At 37.7% G+C, this 15,307-nt stretch overlaps 1 protein-coding gene and 1 long non-coding RNA gene across 3 annotated transcripts in view; one reads left to right on the top strand and one right to left on the bottom strand.

The window, feature by feature from the left end:
• Positions 1 to 185: 185 nt before the first annotated feature.
• LOC117499160 (amyloid beta A4 precursor protein-binding family B member 1-interacting protein-like) overlaps positions 186 to 15,307 on the bottom strand; it is a 611,089-nt gene continuing 595,967 nt past the window's right edge. Inside the window, exons 6-7 of one of the 2 annotated variants that reach the window (XM_034151513.1) lie at positions 1,136 to 1,228; positions 186 to 219 (exon numbers count right to left, since the gene is read on the bottom strand). The gene's annotated coding sequence lies outside the window, so the exon portion shown is untranslated. Of the gene's footprint in view, positions 220 to 1,065; positions 1,229 to 15,307 lie in introns of those variants that run through there. The other variant, XM_034151512.1, reaches the window with a different exon arrangement.
• LOC117499169 lies at positions 12,534 to 15,200 on the top strand. Its single transcript, XR_004557670.1, has 3 exons — positions 12,534 to 12,813; positions 13,143 to 13,217; positions 13,722 to 15,200. It is a non-coding gene; the product is annotated as an uncharacterized LOC117499169 (long non-coding RNA).

Here is a 15,307-nt window from a genome sequence, read left to right as displayed (position 1 = left end):
TGCACAAGAATCCCTTTTAAGTAAATACTGTCCAATAAAAGATGAGGTAAAATAAAAATTCATATAAACACTTGTTTTAAGTTAAGTGCCAGCATATTGATTGTACAAGCTGTCCTGGTGGTGTTGCAGCTCATTCATGGTCCATTCTCTTTCCAGGTGACCATCTTCCTGCACTTCCTGTGGGTGGGGCCCCTCCAGGCCGCGGTGGTGGGGGGGCTGCTGTGGGCGGAGATCGGTCCGTCATGCTTGGCAGGCATTGTGGTGCTCATGATCAAGTGAGCCCCAAATATCATGATGATGTTTGGAAGACTCTTTTCTAAATTCAGGTAACACACACCCTCACATAATCCAGATATTCCATACAAGCTGGTAGCGTTGCAAATGTACAGATTTACCTTGCACATTTTAACTGAGCAGAGGTCTCTACTCAAACAACACACAAGCAACACAAGTATCAAGCACACCTTTGAAAGTCATATGTTATAAGGCTATTGTTAAGCGTTAATACATTTGGTGCTGTGTACTGTACATGTGATGTATGGAAACTTCTGAAGCAATGGAGACGAGACACAGAGAGACACGAGGAGAGCAGGAACTGTGATGGTAAACACCGATGGTTTATTTGGAGCTTCGGCCGGAGAATTCATAAGACATGTGCTGTGCCACGAGTTGACACAGCGGTTTCCAAACCAATTCTGAAGATCTCTACCCCAGACCTATTTATTTAGCTAGTTCTGAGAGAAGAATCAACATTGTGCATAACAAGATAAAACCATCACACGTCTATCAGCTGACGCCAACAGGCAGGAACAGGGAGACAAAACACTGAGAGCACAGCAGCCCAAGGTTACAGGACTGTGCTCCAGTGAGGGCAGTCCAAACTGATAAACTGGGTCAAAGTTATGGGCCTAGGAAAATATTTCCTCAACAATACATATGGTCAAGTAATAAATAATATAAAATAACCTGGTTTCTCACTGCACTGAAGTCCCAATTATCAGACGTGACATACCGTCTTTAAGTGGAAGAACCTTGTAACCAGTAAGGTTCAAAATAGGATCCAATGTAGCTTTCACATAGAAGTTGTCCCCATTGTTTTTTAATAAACAATTTCTGCAGTGTTCATTAAACTTACATTTCCTTTTTCTTCTGTTCTCACTGACGACAGGATCCGCGGTGGGGTCTGGGATCAGGATCATCGAGGTGTACGTCTGGGAGAAATCCTTCGCTGGTAAAAACATGAAAGGCATTCTTGTTGAATTGAAGAGATTTGAGAAGTGAGCCAAGGACTACAAACCAAAACCTACAGCCTAAAAAAGGACAGCTTCTAGGGCCCGCTACATAACCATGATTTTAGTTTTGATTCACACTTAATGTTACAGTTGGTATATTAACTTTAACAAATGTGGTCCAGATTTACACAAGTACTGGTAGATTAAGGTCATGTAATTATCCACTAGTTACAGTTTGAATTAACATCTTAAGAACTGTGCTTTTATTGTGAAGGATCTACTGATGTTGGCTCTGCTTGTTGTCTATATGCAAGCTTCGCTGTCTGCATTGAGTCTCTGCTCTTTAAATATTTGGTTATTAATTGCATAAACTATTTTTTAACCACACCTCAAATGCTCCTTGCATTTAGATGGCATGTGTTCCTGCAAATATATGCAGCAGCACACTTCTTAAGTGTGACCGTTGTTTCACTTTGTTGCCTACTATGCATTTTTTCACGCACGCCTGTATTGATTTGCATTGATCACATGAAACTTTTTGCCATTATTATTATAATTAATATTATTATGTCAATATGATCCCTCAAGGATGTTTTACAAGCTTTGTATTTTATGCTGCTCAAAAACTGTGTTAAAATAGGCCACAAGACTGCTGCTTTCTTTTATTCTCTATGCCTCATTTCTATATTCATACGCTGTGTCAACAAGCCCTAAAAACCTGCATTTGGAAATAAAATGACCGTGCAATAAAGTTCAAGAGGTGATTGTTTGTATTACATTATTTTTCACTCTTCAGCGTACTAAGATAAGCCTACTAAGAACATTGTAATGCATACTTGCTTGTTGTAAGCTTTAGGGTTATGAGTTCAATTCTTATTAAGGTAATGTGACTTTTTTGGCTCAACACCTGAATGAATGACTTATTTCACGAGTTGCTCTTATTGCATACTAGCTGTATTTTTATGTAACACTGCCTGTCAGATGGATTAGCTCAGTGTGATAAAGAAGCTCTCAGAAAGTATGAGGTTGTGAGTGCAACTCCAACAGTGTGCAATATGTTTATCAATTTAGCATTAGATCCAACACCAAGTGAGAAGAAATCAAAAGCTCTAACACAAATATGGAAAGCACATCTGATCATACAGCTCAGAGTGATAGATGTTAGGTTAGAAGATCTGAGGTTGTGTGTTTGATTCTTATTAGGTGCAGTAACTTTATAAGTCCAATTTCCCACAGAAGAAGTACAAATGTGAAGTGTGTTCAGTCAGATAGCTCAGAGTAGAAGATGTGTGGTCTGTAGAGCTGAGGTTGCGTGTTTGGTTCCTACTTGGGTCGACCACAAAGAAAATTACTTTGAAAGGCTATTATATTACGCTATTATATTTTATTTGTATTTTACTTCTTCCTATACGCCTGTTATTTATTTATGTGTCCGTATGCTAATGAGGTGGGCGGTCCTAACCTCAGTCTGAAGCAGGATTGGTTACAGGAGTGTGTGATCATTTCTGGCAGAGGGCTATAACTAAGGTTCAGGATTCAACCCTCTTTATTTCCACTGGTTTTTCAGGTAAAACATCCAAAATGGTGTGAAAAAAGCCTTGAGAAGAGTTTTTCATTTAAAAATGTTGGTTTTGTGTGACATACTTACAACGACAGTTTTTTTCAAATGGACTGCACTAGGTGTGTGGCGCAGTGGTTAGTGCCTTGGTGTTGGGATCAGGGGCTCACAGGTTCAAACCCCACTGCAGTCAGCATGTCGTTGTGTCCCTGGGCAAGACACTTCACCCCAAATTGCTCCTGTGGGGATTGTCCACAGTATTGAGTACGTAAGTCGCTTTGGATAAAAGCGTCTAACTAGTAACATGACATGTAATACTATGACTTATTTGATTTCCTTTTTTACATTTTTATTTGTGACATAATCTACCAAACAACAGGTCACTGTCTCAATCTAATAGCTCAGGGTGATACAACGCTGCTCAGGTGAGCTGAAGTTTTGGGTTCGATCCCCATGAGGTGCATAGATTTTTGGAAGTTTAACACCCAAAGTGCAGAATGACATTACCAAGCAAAAGTGTATTGGCCCAGGTCAAATGGCTCACTGGGAAGAAACACTGCCTTGAAGACTGGAGGTTGTGGGTTCAATCTTCTTTATTTGCACTGGTTTTCAGGTAAAACATCCAAAATGGTGTGAAAAAAGCCTAGAGAAGAGTTTTTCATTTTAAAATGTTGGTGGCACAATTGTATGACATACTTACAAGGATTTTTAAAGAGCTTTACTCAAAATGATGAGGATAAATGCGCCCAGAGGACAGGTCTTCATGTACATGAGTTGGTGGCTATTTGGGTTTGTTCTCGGCACTTAGGTGACTTAGTGCGCAATGAGGCGCCTCAGTGCTGGGAACAGATCCGCTGCAGCATGTGCGGGGTTCGAGTCTACTAGAGGCAAGGTAGCTAATAAAATATGTCCAAAATAGAGAATTAAAATAGGCCAAGAAAATAGGTGAAAAGTAGAATAATTAGAGTTCCAAGATAGGATAGGTGACCAAGTAGAAAAGCATAGAGAAATACGGGTAATTTAAACATTGAGCTCAATTAGGGGATAACATAAATTAGTATTTTCTTTTCTAGATACTTAACTCTGGCCGTCTGCACTATGACTATGTAATGAATTTACCAAATGAAAGATTTACCTCTCAGGTCAAAATAGGAAAATTAAATAGGTCACAATAGAGTTACTAAATAGGTCAAAAATAGAGAAATTAAATAGGCAAATAACTAGAAATACGTAAATACAGGGAGGGAATATGGGTAAAAATAAATAAATGTTGTCTTTTTCTCAATCCTCTATTTTGAAGAGTTATTTATTTCACTTTATAACAATAATCAACAATAACAATAAAGCTACAGGAAATTACTTTGTCAAAAACTGGAACTGTAATCTTAGTTATAGCCAGGGGAGGATAGTTTAAACATATTTCTTTGGATAAGGATCCTCCCCCTCATATAAAAATGAGTTTTTTTAGAAAGAACAGTTTTTACATCAAGGTGTTTGTGGCGCAATTGTAGGACATACTTAACTCTGACTGTTTGCACTATGACTTGTTTTATTTCCTTTTTTCACATTGTCTTTGAGCTATTGTTGGTGTTTGCTAGATTTTGTCAAACAAAGAAAATGTGAAAAAAGGAAATCAAACAAGTCATAGTGCAAACAGAGTGATACAACACTGCTCAGGTAAGCTGAAGTCTTGGGTTCGGTCCTCATGAGGCGCAGGAGTTTTCAAATTCTCCTACCCAAAGTTGAGAATGAGTTTGCCAAATGAAAGGTTTACCTGTCAGGTCAGATGGCTCAGAGGGATAGAAGACTGACTGTGAGACTGCAGGTTGTGGGTTCAAGGCTTTTCAGGTGCAGTCATCTTTAAGGTCTAAAAAGCCAAATGAGAAGGTCATAAGCTCTACGAAACAATGAAGACTCAGGTCAGATGGCGCAGACGGATATGTGACGGGTCAGAAGACCTGAGGTTGTGTGTTCGAATCCTCGTGATGCTCAGTGATTTTTAAAGAGCTTTACTCAAAGTGAAGAGGATAAATGCGCCCAGAGAACAGGTCTTCATGTACATGAGTTGGTGGCTATTTGGGTTTGTTCTCGGCACTTAGGTGACTTAGTGCGCAATGAGGCGCCTAAGTGCTGTGAACAGATCCGCTGCAGCATGTGCGGGGTTCGAGTCTACTAGAGGCAAGGTAGCTAATAAAATAGGTCCAAAATAGAGAAATAAAATAGGTGAAAAGTAGAATAAATAGAGTTCCAAGATAGGATAGGTGACCAAATAGAAAAGCATAGAGAAATACCGGTAATGTAAACATTGAGCTCAATTAGGGGATAGATTAGTCCTTTCTTTTCTAGATACTTAACTCTGGCCGTTTGCACTATGACTATGTAATGAATTTACCAAATGAAAGGTTTACCTCTCAGGTCAGATGGCTCAGAGGGATAGAAGACTGACCGTGAGACTGCAGGTTGTGGGTGCAGTTGTCTTGGATGAGACTACAACTCATATCTGCCCATTATTTGTATCTGTCTACGAAAATACTCGCATCTCATACTTAAGTAAAAGTAATAATACAGCAGCGTATGGAAATAAGTCAGTTTAGTAAGGCACAAAATGTTTATTTAAAAAAGTCACACTTAACTATGTAATTATTAAAAAGTAATTAAATAGTAGTCACAACACTTTTTTTAAAGTTACAGTTGAAAAAAGTCAGTATAGTTTGTCTTGAAAATAAGTAAAGTATATAAAACACATTTCATACTGTTTACATCATATTTTAAACAAACTATACTACAGCTTTATTTCTAACAACTATACCATTACTTTTTATTCCAGAAATTCCATACTATGACTTTTAAAAGTTTTTCACAACATATTAGATAGTGTTTATTTATTATTGAATAATAAATAAACACAGGAATAAATAATGATATATATATATATATATAATAATAATAAATGTAATAATTATAATAAAATGTATTTAATATATTTATTACAGTGTTTATTTATATGTATTCCTGCATTTATTTATTCCTATATTATTTTGTTAATTTATTCCTATATTATTTTGTTAATTTATTCCTGTATTATTTGGTTAATTTATTCCAGTATTATTTTGATAATTTATTCCTGCATCTATTTGATCATGCCTGTGTGAGATTTGAACCCTATTTTGTTTGTTTAGTGGACCTACAGTCCTTGACTCTAACCTCTAAGCTATTTTGTCTCACAAACTTTCTCGGTGAATCCCAGACTGAAGTATGTATCATTCACTAGAAAGTGCTAGGGCTGTGTTTTGAGGCTCAAACATGAGATGGAGATGTCAAATATGCAAAGGAACACCCAACTCTCTCAGGTCAAATGGCTCAGGGTGATAAGAATGACGGTTGGTAGACAAGAGGTTGTTGGTTCCAGTCTAGTACGTTCCAGATAGATTTTAAGGTGTCTTCACCTTAAGGAAGAAGTCAAATACAAGTAAAAGCCAGGACTTCTCATCTGCTCCAATGGCTCACAGAGATAGAACAATGGTTGGTAGACCAGAGGTTGTTGGTTCCAGTCTTGTGCGTTCCAGATAGATTTTAAGGTGTCCTCACCTTAAGGAAGAAGTCAAATACAAGTAAAAGCCAGGACTTCTCATCTGCTCCAATGGCTCACAGAGATAGAACAATGGTTTGTAGACCAGAGGTTGTTGGTTCCAGTCTTGTGCGTTCCAGATAGATTTTAAGGTGTCTTCACCTTAAGGAAGAAGTCAAATACAAGTAAAAGCCTGGATTTCTCCTCTGCTCCAATGGCTCACAGAGATAGAACAATGGTTGGTAGACCAGAGGTTGTTGGTTCCTGTCTTGTGCGTTCCAGATAGGATACTAACTATTGGACAGTATCCAATAGGATACCAATAGGAAACTTCCATAATTTCCAGATAGATTTTGTGCGTGTGCGTGTTTAAGACAGTTATAGGATAGGATACTAACTTCCTTAATTAAGAAAGTTAGTAATTAAGAAAGTTAGTATCCTATTCACTCCCCCCCGAAGGGGGGGAGTGAATAGGATACTAACTTTCTTAATAGAATAGGATAGAATAGGATACTAACTTTCTTAATTAAGGGAGTTTCCTATTGGATACTGTCCAATAGTTAGTATCCTATTGGTATCCTATTCACTCCCCCCCTTCGGGGGGGAGTGAATAGGATACTAACTTAGGATACTAACTTTCTACTAATACTAACTTTCTAACTTTCTAACTTTCTTAATTACTAACTTAGTAATTACTAAAGTTAGTATCCTAATTACTAAAGTTAGTATCCTATCCTATTCACTCCCCCCCGAAGGGGGGGAGTGAATAGGATAGGATACTAACTTTCTTACACACGCACACGCACAAAATCTAACTTGAAATTAAGGAAGTTTCCTATTGGTATCCTATTGGATACTGTCCAACAGTTAGTATCCTATTGGAACGCACAAGACTGGAACCAACAACCTCTGGTCAACCAACCATTGTTCTATCTCTGTGAGCCATTGGAGCAGATGAGAAGGCCAGGCTTTTACTTGTATTTGACTTCTTCCTTAAGGTGAGGACACCTTAAAATCTATCTGGAACGCACAAGACTGGTACCAACAACCTCTGGTCTACCAACCATTGTTCTATCTCTGTGAGCCATTGGAGCAGATGAGAAGGCCAGGCTTTTACTTGTATTTGACTTCTTCCTTAAGGTGAGGACACCTTAAAATCTATCTGGAACGCACAAGACTGGAACCAACAACCTCTGGTCTACCAACCATTGTTCTATCTCTGTGAGCCATTGGAGCAGATGAGAAGTCCTGGCTTTTACTTGTATTTGACTTCTTCCTTAAGGTGAAGACACCTTAAAATCTATCTGGAACGCACTAGACTGGAACCAACAACCTCTGGTCTACCAACCGTCATTCTTATCACCCTGAGCCATTTGACCTGAGAGAGTTGGATGTTCCTTTGCATATTTGACATCTCCATCTCATGTTTGAGCCTCAAAACACACAGCCCTAGCACTTTCTAGTGAATGATACATACTTCAGTCTGGGATTCACCGAGAAACTTTGTGAGACAAAATAGCTTAGAGGTTAGAGTCAAGGACTGTAGGTCCACTAAACAAAGAAAATAGGGTTCAAATCTCACACAGGCATGATCAAATAGATGCAGGAATAAATTAAGACAATAATAAAGGAATAAATTAACAAAATAATATAGGAATAAATAAATGCAGGAATATACTGTATAGAAATAATAAATAAACACTGTAATAAATATATTAAATACATTTTATTATAATTATTACATTTATTATTATTATATATATATATATCATTATTTATTCCTGTGTTTATTTATTATTAAATAATACATAAACACAGAAATAAATGTATTAAATAATAAATAAACACTATCTAATATGTTGTGAAAAACTTTTAAAAGTCATAGTATGGAATTTCTGGAATAAAAAGTAATGGTATAGTTGTTAGAAATAAAGCTGTAGTATAGTTTGTTTAAAATATGATGTAAATAGTCATCGTACAGCATGTAGAGCAATATAAAAAAGTCATAGTATAACATTTCAAAAAGATGACATACGACCTTTATTACATTTGATCTGACGTACTTCTTTATGAAATGTGTTTTATATACTTTACTTATTTTCAAGACAAACTATACTGACTTTTTTCAACTGTAAATTTAAAAAAAGTGTTGTGACTATTTAATTACTTTTTAATAATTACATAGTTAAGTGTGACTTTTTTAAATAAACATTTTGTGCCTTACTAAACTGACTTATTTCCATACGCTGCTGTATTATTACTTTTACTTAAGTATGAGATGCGAGTATTTTCGTAGACAGATACAAATAATGGGCAGATATCATGAGTTGTAGTCTCATCCAAGACAACTGCACCCACAACCTGCAGTCCCACGGTCAGTCTTCTATCCCTCTGAGCCATCTGACCTGAGAGGTAAACCTTTCATTTGGTAAATTCATTACATAGTGCAAACGGTCAGAGTTAAGTATCTAGAAAAGAAAAGACTAATTTATTTTATCCCCTAATTGAGCTCAATGTTTACATTACCGGTATTTCTCTATGCTTTTCTACTTGGTCACCTATCCTATCTTGGAACTCTATTTATTCTACTTTTCACCTATTTTGTTGGCCTATTTTATTTCTCTATTTTGGACCTATTGTATTAGCTACCTTGCCTCTAGTAGACTCGAACCCCGCACATGCTAAGCAGCAGATCTGTTCCCAGCACTTAGGCGCCTCATTGCGCACTAAGTCACCTAAGTGCCGAGAACAAACCCAAATAGCCACCAACTCATGTACATGAAGACCTGTCCTCTGGGCGCATTTATCCTCATCATTTTGAGTAAAGCTCTTTAAAAATCACTGAGCATCACAAGGATTCGAACACACAACATCAGGTCTTCTGACCCGTCACATATCCGTCTGCGCCATCTGTCCTGAGTCATCATTGTTTCGTAGAGCTTTTGACCTGCTCATTTGGCTTTTTGGACCTTAAAGATGACTGCACCTGAAAAGCCTTGAACCCACAACCTGCAGTCTCACAGTCAGTCTTCTATCCCTCTGAGCCATCTGACCTGAGAGGTAAACCTTTCATTTGGTAAACTCATTCTCAACTTTGGGTTGGAGAATTTGAAAACTCCTGCGCCTCATGAGGATCGAACCCAAGACTTCAGCTTACCTGAGCAGTGTTGTATCACTCTGACTGTTTGCTAGATTTTGTCACAAAAAGAAAATGTGAAAAAAACAAGTGATAGTGCAAACACCAACAATAGCTCAGAGTATGTCCTACAATTGCGCCACGAACACCTTCATGTAAAATCTTTTCTTTCTAAAAAACCTCATTTTTATATGAGGGGGAGGACCCTTATCCAAAAAGATATATGTTTAAACTATCATCCCCTGGCATATCTAACAAGTCAACTTTTTCAAAATGCTACACATTTTTTAAATAGAGGTTGTGTACTCGAGTCTTGGCGTAGTTTTAATTTATTTCAAACAAGCTTTTCTTAACTATAACAAAACCAGTGGTTATCAAATGTTTTATAGCAGTATTCAGTTTATTATACAATCACAGTTACAGTTGAGAATGTTACAATAATCAATCAGTTACACTTACTACTAGCAAAATGCAAATATAAATGAGAAAAGAGACATTGTATTTGTATTGTTGGGTTATATTATTGTGGCCTGTATTGTAATATTTGCAACACTCATCACAATGTTTCCAATGATCACTATATATTACAGTGTGCACCTCCAGAGAAAATGATGTTGGGGAAAAGTCGGATGTATTTAAAACATGCTTCCTAATTCTTTGGAGTAATGTCAAGCCTTATGGAAGACCAATAATATTTAAATTATTATTTACTATTTTTACTTTATACTATATGTCAAAGGGGTTGTTGTTCTGAATACTAACTAATATATGAGATAAAACATTTAAAAAGCAGAAAAACACACATCTAAATGCAAGGAGCATTTGAGGTGTGGTTAAAAAATTGTTTATGCAATTAATAACCAAATATTTAAAGAGCAGAGACTCAATGCAGACAGCGAAGCTTGCATATAGACAAAAAGCAGAGCCAACATCAGTAGATCCTTCACAATAAAAGCACAGTTCTTAAGATGTTAATTCAAACTGTAACTAGTGGATAATTACATGACCTTAATCTACCAGTACTTGTGTAAATCTGGACCACATTTGTTAAAGTTAATATACCAACTGTAACATTAAGTGTGAATCCAAACTAAAATCATGGTTATGTAGCGGGCCCTAGAAGCTGTCCTTTTTTAGGCTGTAGGTTTTGGTTTGTAGTCCTTGGCTCACTTCTCAAATCTCTTCAATTCAACAAGAATGCCTTTCATGTTTTTACCAGCAAAGGATTTCTCCCAGACGTACACCTCGATGATCCTGATCCCAGACCCCACCGCGGATCCTGTCGTCAGTGAGAACAGAAGAAAAAGGAAATGTAAGTTTAATGAACACTGCAGAAATTGTTTATTAAAGAACAATGGGGACAACTTCTATGTGAAAGCTACATTGGATCCTATTTTGAACATTACTGGTTACAAGGTTACAAGGTTCTTCCACTTAGAGCTACTTAAAGTAAAGGTATGTCACGTCTGATAATTGGGACTTCAGTGCAGTGAGAAACCAGGTTATTTTATATTATTTATTACTTGACCATATGTATTGTTGAGGAAATATTTTCCTAGGCCCATAACTTTGACCCAGTTTATCAGTTTGGACTGCCCTCACTGGAGCACAGTCCTGTAACCTTGGGCTGCTGTGCTCTCAGTGTTTTGTCTCCCTGTTCCTGCCTGTTGGCGTCAGCTGATAGACGTGTGATGGTTTTATCTTGTTATGCACAATGTTGATTCTTCTCTCAGAACTAGCTAAATAAATAGGTCTGGGGTAGAGATCTTCAGAATTGGTTTGGAAACCGCTGTGTCAACTCGTGGCACAGCACATGTCTTGTGAATTCTCCGGCCGAAGCTCCAAATAAACCATCGGTGTTTACCATCACAGTTCCTGCTCTCCTCGTGTCTCTCTGAGTCTCGTCTCCATTGCTTCAGAAGTTTCCATACATCACATGTACAGTACACAGCACCAAATGTATTAATGCTTAACAATAGCCTTATAACATATGACTTTCAAAGGTGTGCTTGATACTTGTGTTGCTTGTGTGGTGTTTGAGTAGAGACCTCTGCTCAGTTAAAATGTGCAAGGTAAATCTGTACATTTGCAACGCTATCAGCTTGTATGGAATATCTGGATTATGTGAGGGTGTGTGTTACCTGAACTTAGAAAAGAGTCTTCCAAAGATCATCATGATATTTGGTGCTCACTTGATCATGAGCACCACAATGCCTGCCAAGCATGACGGACCGATCTCCGCCCACAGCAGCCCCCCCACCACCGCGGCCTGGAGGGGCCTCACCCACAGGAAGTGCAGGAAGATGGTCACCTGGAAAGAAAATGTACCATGAATGAGCTGCAACACCACCAGGACAGCTTGTACAATCAATATGCTGGCACTTAACTTAAAACAAGTGTTTATATGAATTTTTATTTTACCTCATCTTTTATTGGACAGTATTTACTTAAAAGGGATTCTTGTGCATGGAATAACGACGATGCATGTTAGCACAATACCGTAATTACAGGTCAAAGCGAAGCATTAAGGTTAAAGTACAGAGTTCTATAAAAAGGACACGAGGGAGACACAGAGGAAGCCATGTTGCAGGGTCATAACCTATTCATTTTACACTAAGAAGGATAAATGCAGCTAAAAGGCGGGTGAAGATGTCATGATGATGACAAATCATATGGGGGGTAGTACTTCACAGCACGGCAGAAGAAAAACAACAGCAAAGAGAGATCAGCAAAAACATTTACAGTCCTTACATTTCTACCTTCTGCCACTTTAAGAACAAATGCAACAATTAAAAAATAACAATTCCAAGAATCCTGTCAAAATATAGTGGAAAAGGTTTTCAAATAATACTTTCCAGATTTTGTTGGAAAGATTTTTTTAAATATATGAAAAATTCATATATTACTTTAAACAAAACAAAAATCAGAAAAAGAGGAAAGATACAAAACTGTGATAATATTGAAAAAATATCTAAATTGTAACAAACACACACACACACTTATTGTAAATGAGTGTGTGTAAATGTACTTACTTTTCACTGCCTATCTGTTTTTTAATCGAGGTGCGCATGCGTCAGCGTTGCATGAATCTTCCATACATTGACTTTTATCCCTTTTTAATGCACAGTTTTGCTGCAGAACTACTAGATTATAGTTTACTACGTTGTTTACATGTGATGCGTTCAGCAGCTGAGCCTCTCTGCAGGGAACACCCCGGAAATCTCATCGTGTAAGCAGCACGGCACCGGTGTGGAATAACTTGTTGACGTTTTTCCTTCTCTACAAACAACCTGCGCATTCTGCTATCCCGTAAACATTGGTAAGTAAATACTGTTAGTAGACAGTGTTGTTGTTTTACGCGTGGGTCAGGTTTACTCACAGTAACGCTAACATTTATCAGAAAGGTCTGAATGTGTTTTGGTCACGTTCCACTTCCGTGTTTACAACCTCACAATGGCGTAGCGTAACTGTTTACGCTACGCCATTGTGAGGGGCGTAAACAGTTACTATAAATTATATAGTTTAATGTTTACCTTTTATGTTTTTAATTTTAAAAGCTTAAAAAAGTCAAGAGAAAAACTAGTTTTTAAAATGTCTTAAACCAGAATAATCCTAACGCTGTCTTCCCTCTCTTCATTTCTCCCCAAGATGAGTGCAGAGTTTCTGGAACAAATCTGAGGACGGCCGGGTTTCTTCACTTCTTCTCTTCTTCCTCCACTCGTGGTAAAGTATGGCATTTAAAAGTCTTAGTAAGCGCAAACCTTTAAATGTCTTCAGAAAGTCTTAGGAAAGTAAAAACTTTAGAAATGCCATAATAGTTTACTACGCCACAAGTAATTTAATAGTGTCAGTAAAAGTCATAGGAAAGTCATAGTATATAGTATAGCAAAACATTCATAAGAGTGATTAAAAGTCACAAGAATTTCATTACAATGTTTGCCAAAGAGAAGTTACAAAAAACAATGACATTTTTCATAAAAAGTCGTTTAAAAAGTCAGAGCAGAAAATCATTAAACAAAAAGTCATAGAAAAGTAAATTAAATTGACAATAATTAGCAAATAATGTCCTTAAAATGTGAAATGCCTTTAGAAAATCATAAATAGTTTCTAAAAGTCATTAATAATGACGTATAAAATAAATTTCATTATTTTTTCTTTTTTTTTTTTAAGTGATTATTACTCGTCATGATAAATATAACTTAAACCTTTCCTCTTTGTATGACCCAGTGGCTCACCTGGTAGGGCAGGTGCACAGTGAGCCAGGAAGAATCCTAGATGCCAGGGTTCGTATCCCCCCTGCGGCTGCAGTGCTGCTTTTCAGGACCAAAAAAAGCAAAAATTTGGGAAAAAAGCTAAAAAAAAAAGATTTTCTGCAATTTTTCTGCTCTCCTACGCTACCTCCCTCTCCCGCCTCTCTTATCCTACCTGCCTCTCCTACGCGACACTCCTACGTTACGCGAGCCTACTCTTCCTGCCTCACTTACTATGAACTACCTGAACTACCTGCCTCACTTACTATGAACTACCTGCCTCATCTACTATGAACTACCTGCCTCATCTACTGTGCACTACCTGCTGCAGCTACTCTGCCTAACTCAGCTACTCGGAGAATCGAACCCGTATATGCTAAGCGACAGACCCGAACTCGACACCAGCGCCTTAATGCCGAGAACAGACCCAATCCGGCCACCATCACATGTACATGAAGACCTGTGCTCCGGGCGCATTTATCTTCTTCATTTTGAGTATTGCACTTTAAAAATCACTATAGCTCACGAGGACTCGAACACACAACCTCAGGTCTTCTGACCTGACACTTATCCCACTGAGCTATCTGTCCTGAGATGATTACGTTTCGAAGAGCTTATGACCGGTTCATTTGGGTTTTTGAAACTTAAAGATTACTGCACCTGAAAATCCTTGAACCCACAACCTTCAGTCTCACAGTCTGTGCTCTATCCCTCTGAGCCACTTGACCAGTGACTGCTACATCTCATTTGGTAACTTAATTCTCTACTTTGGATCGTTAGACTTAGAAAATGCATGGACCTCACAGGGATCGAACCCAAGACTCCTGCTTACCTGAGCAGCGTTGTATCCCACTGAGCTATTTCATTAGTGAAAGTCTTAGGTTGTTTGGTAGATTATGTCACAATGACAATGTAAAAAAGGAAATAGAACAAGCTATTGTGCAGTGCATCCAATACAACTATCCTTGTAAGTATGTCATACAATTGTGCCACCAACATTTTAAAATGAAAAACTCTTCTCTGCTTTTTTCACACCATTTTGGATGTTTTACCTGAAAACCAGTGCAAATAAAGAAGATTGAACCCACAACCTCCAGTCTTCAAGGCAGTGTTTCTTCCCAGTGAGCCATTTGACCTGGGCCAATAAACTTTTGTTTGGTAATGTAATTCTGCACTTTGGGTGTTAAACTTCCAAAAATCTATGCACCTCATGGGGATCGAACCCAAAACTTCAGCTCACCTGAGCAGCGTTGTATCACCCTGAGCTATTAGATTGAGACAGTGACCTGTTGTTTGGTAGATTATGTCACAAATAAAAATGTAAATAAAATAAGTCATAGTGCAGTCCATCTGAAAAAATCTGTCCTTGTAAGTATGTCACACAATTGTGCCACCAACATTTTAAAATGAAAAACTCTTCTCTAGGCTTTTTTCACACCATTTTGGATGTTTTACCTGAAAAACCAGTGCAAATAAAGATGATTGAACCAAGAACATCCAGTCTTCAAGGCAGTGTTTTATCCCAGTGAGCCATTTGACCTGGGACAAAAAAACTTTGTTTGG

This window comes from Trematomus bernacchii, unplaced genomic scaffold (genome assembly GCF_902827165.1).
Source record: "Trematomus bernacchii unplaced genomic scaffold, fTreBer1.1, whole genome shotgun sequence".
Classification (NCBI taxonomy): Eukaryota; Metazoa; Chordata; class Actinopteri; order Perciformes; family Nototheniidae; genus Trematomus; species Trematomus bernacchii.
Note: the sequence above shows the minus strand (reverse complement) of the source record. Positions and strands in the feature narration are given on the sequence as shown.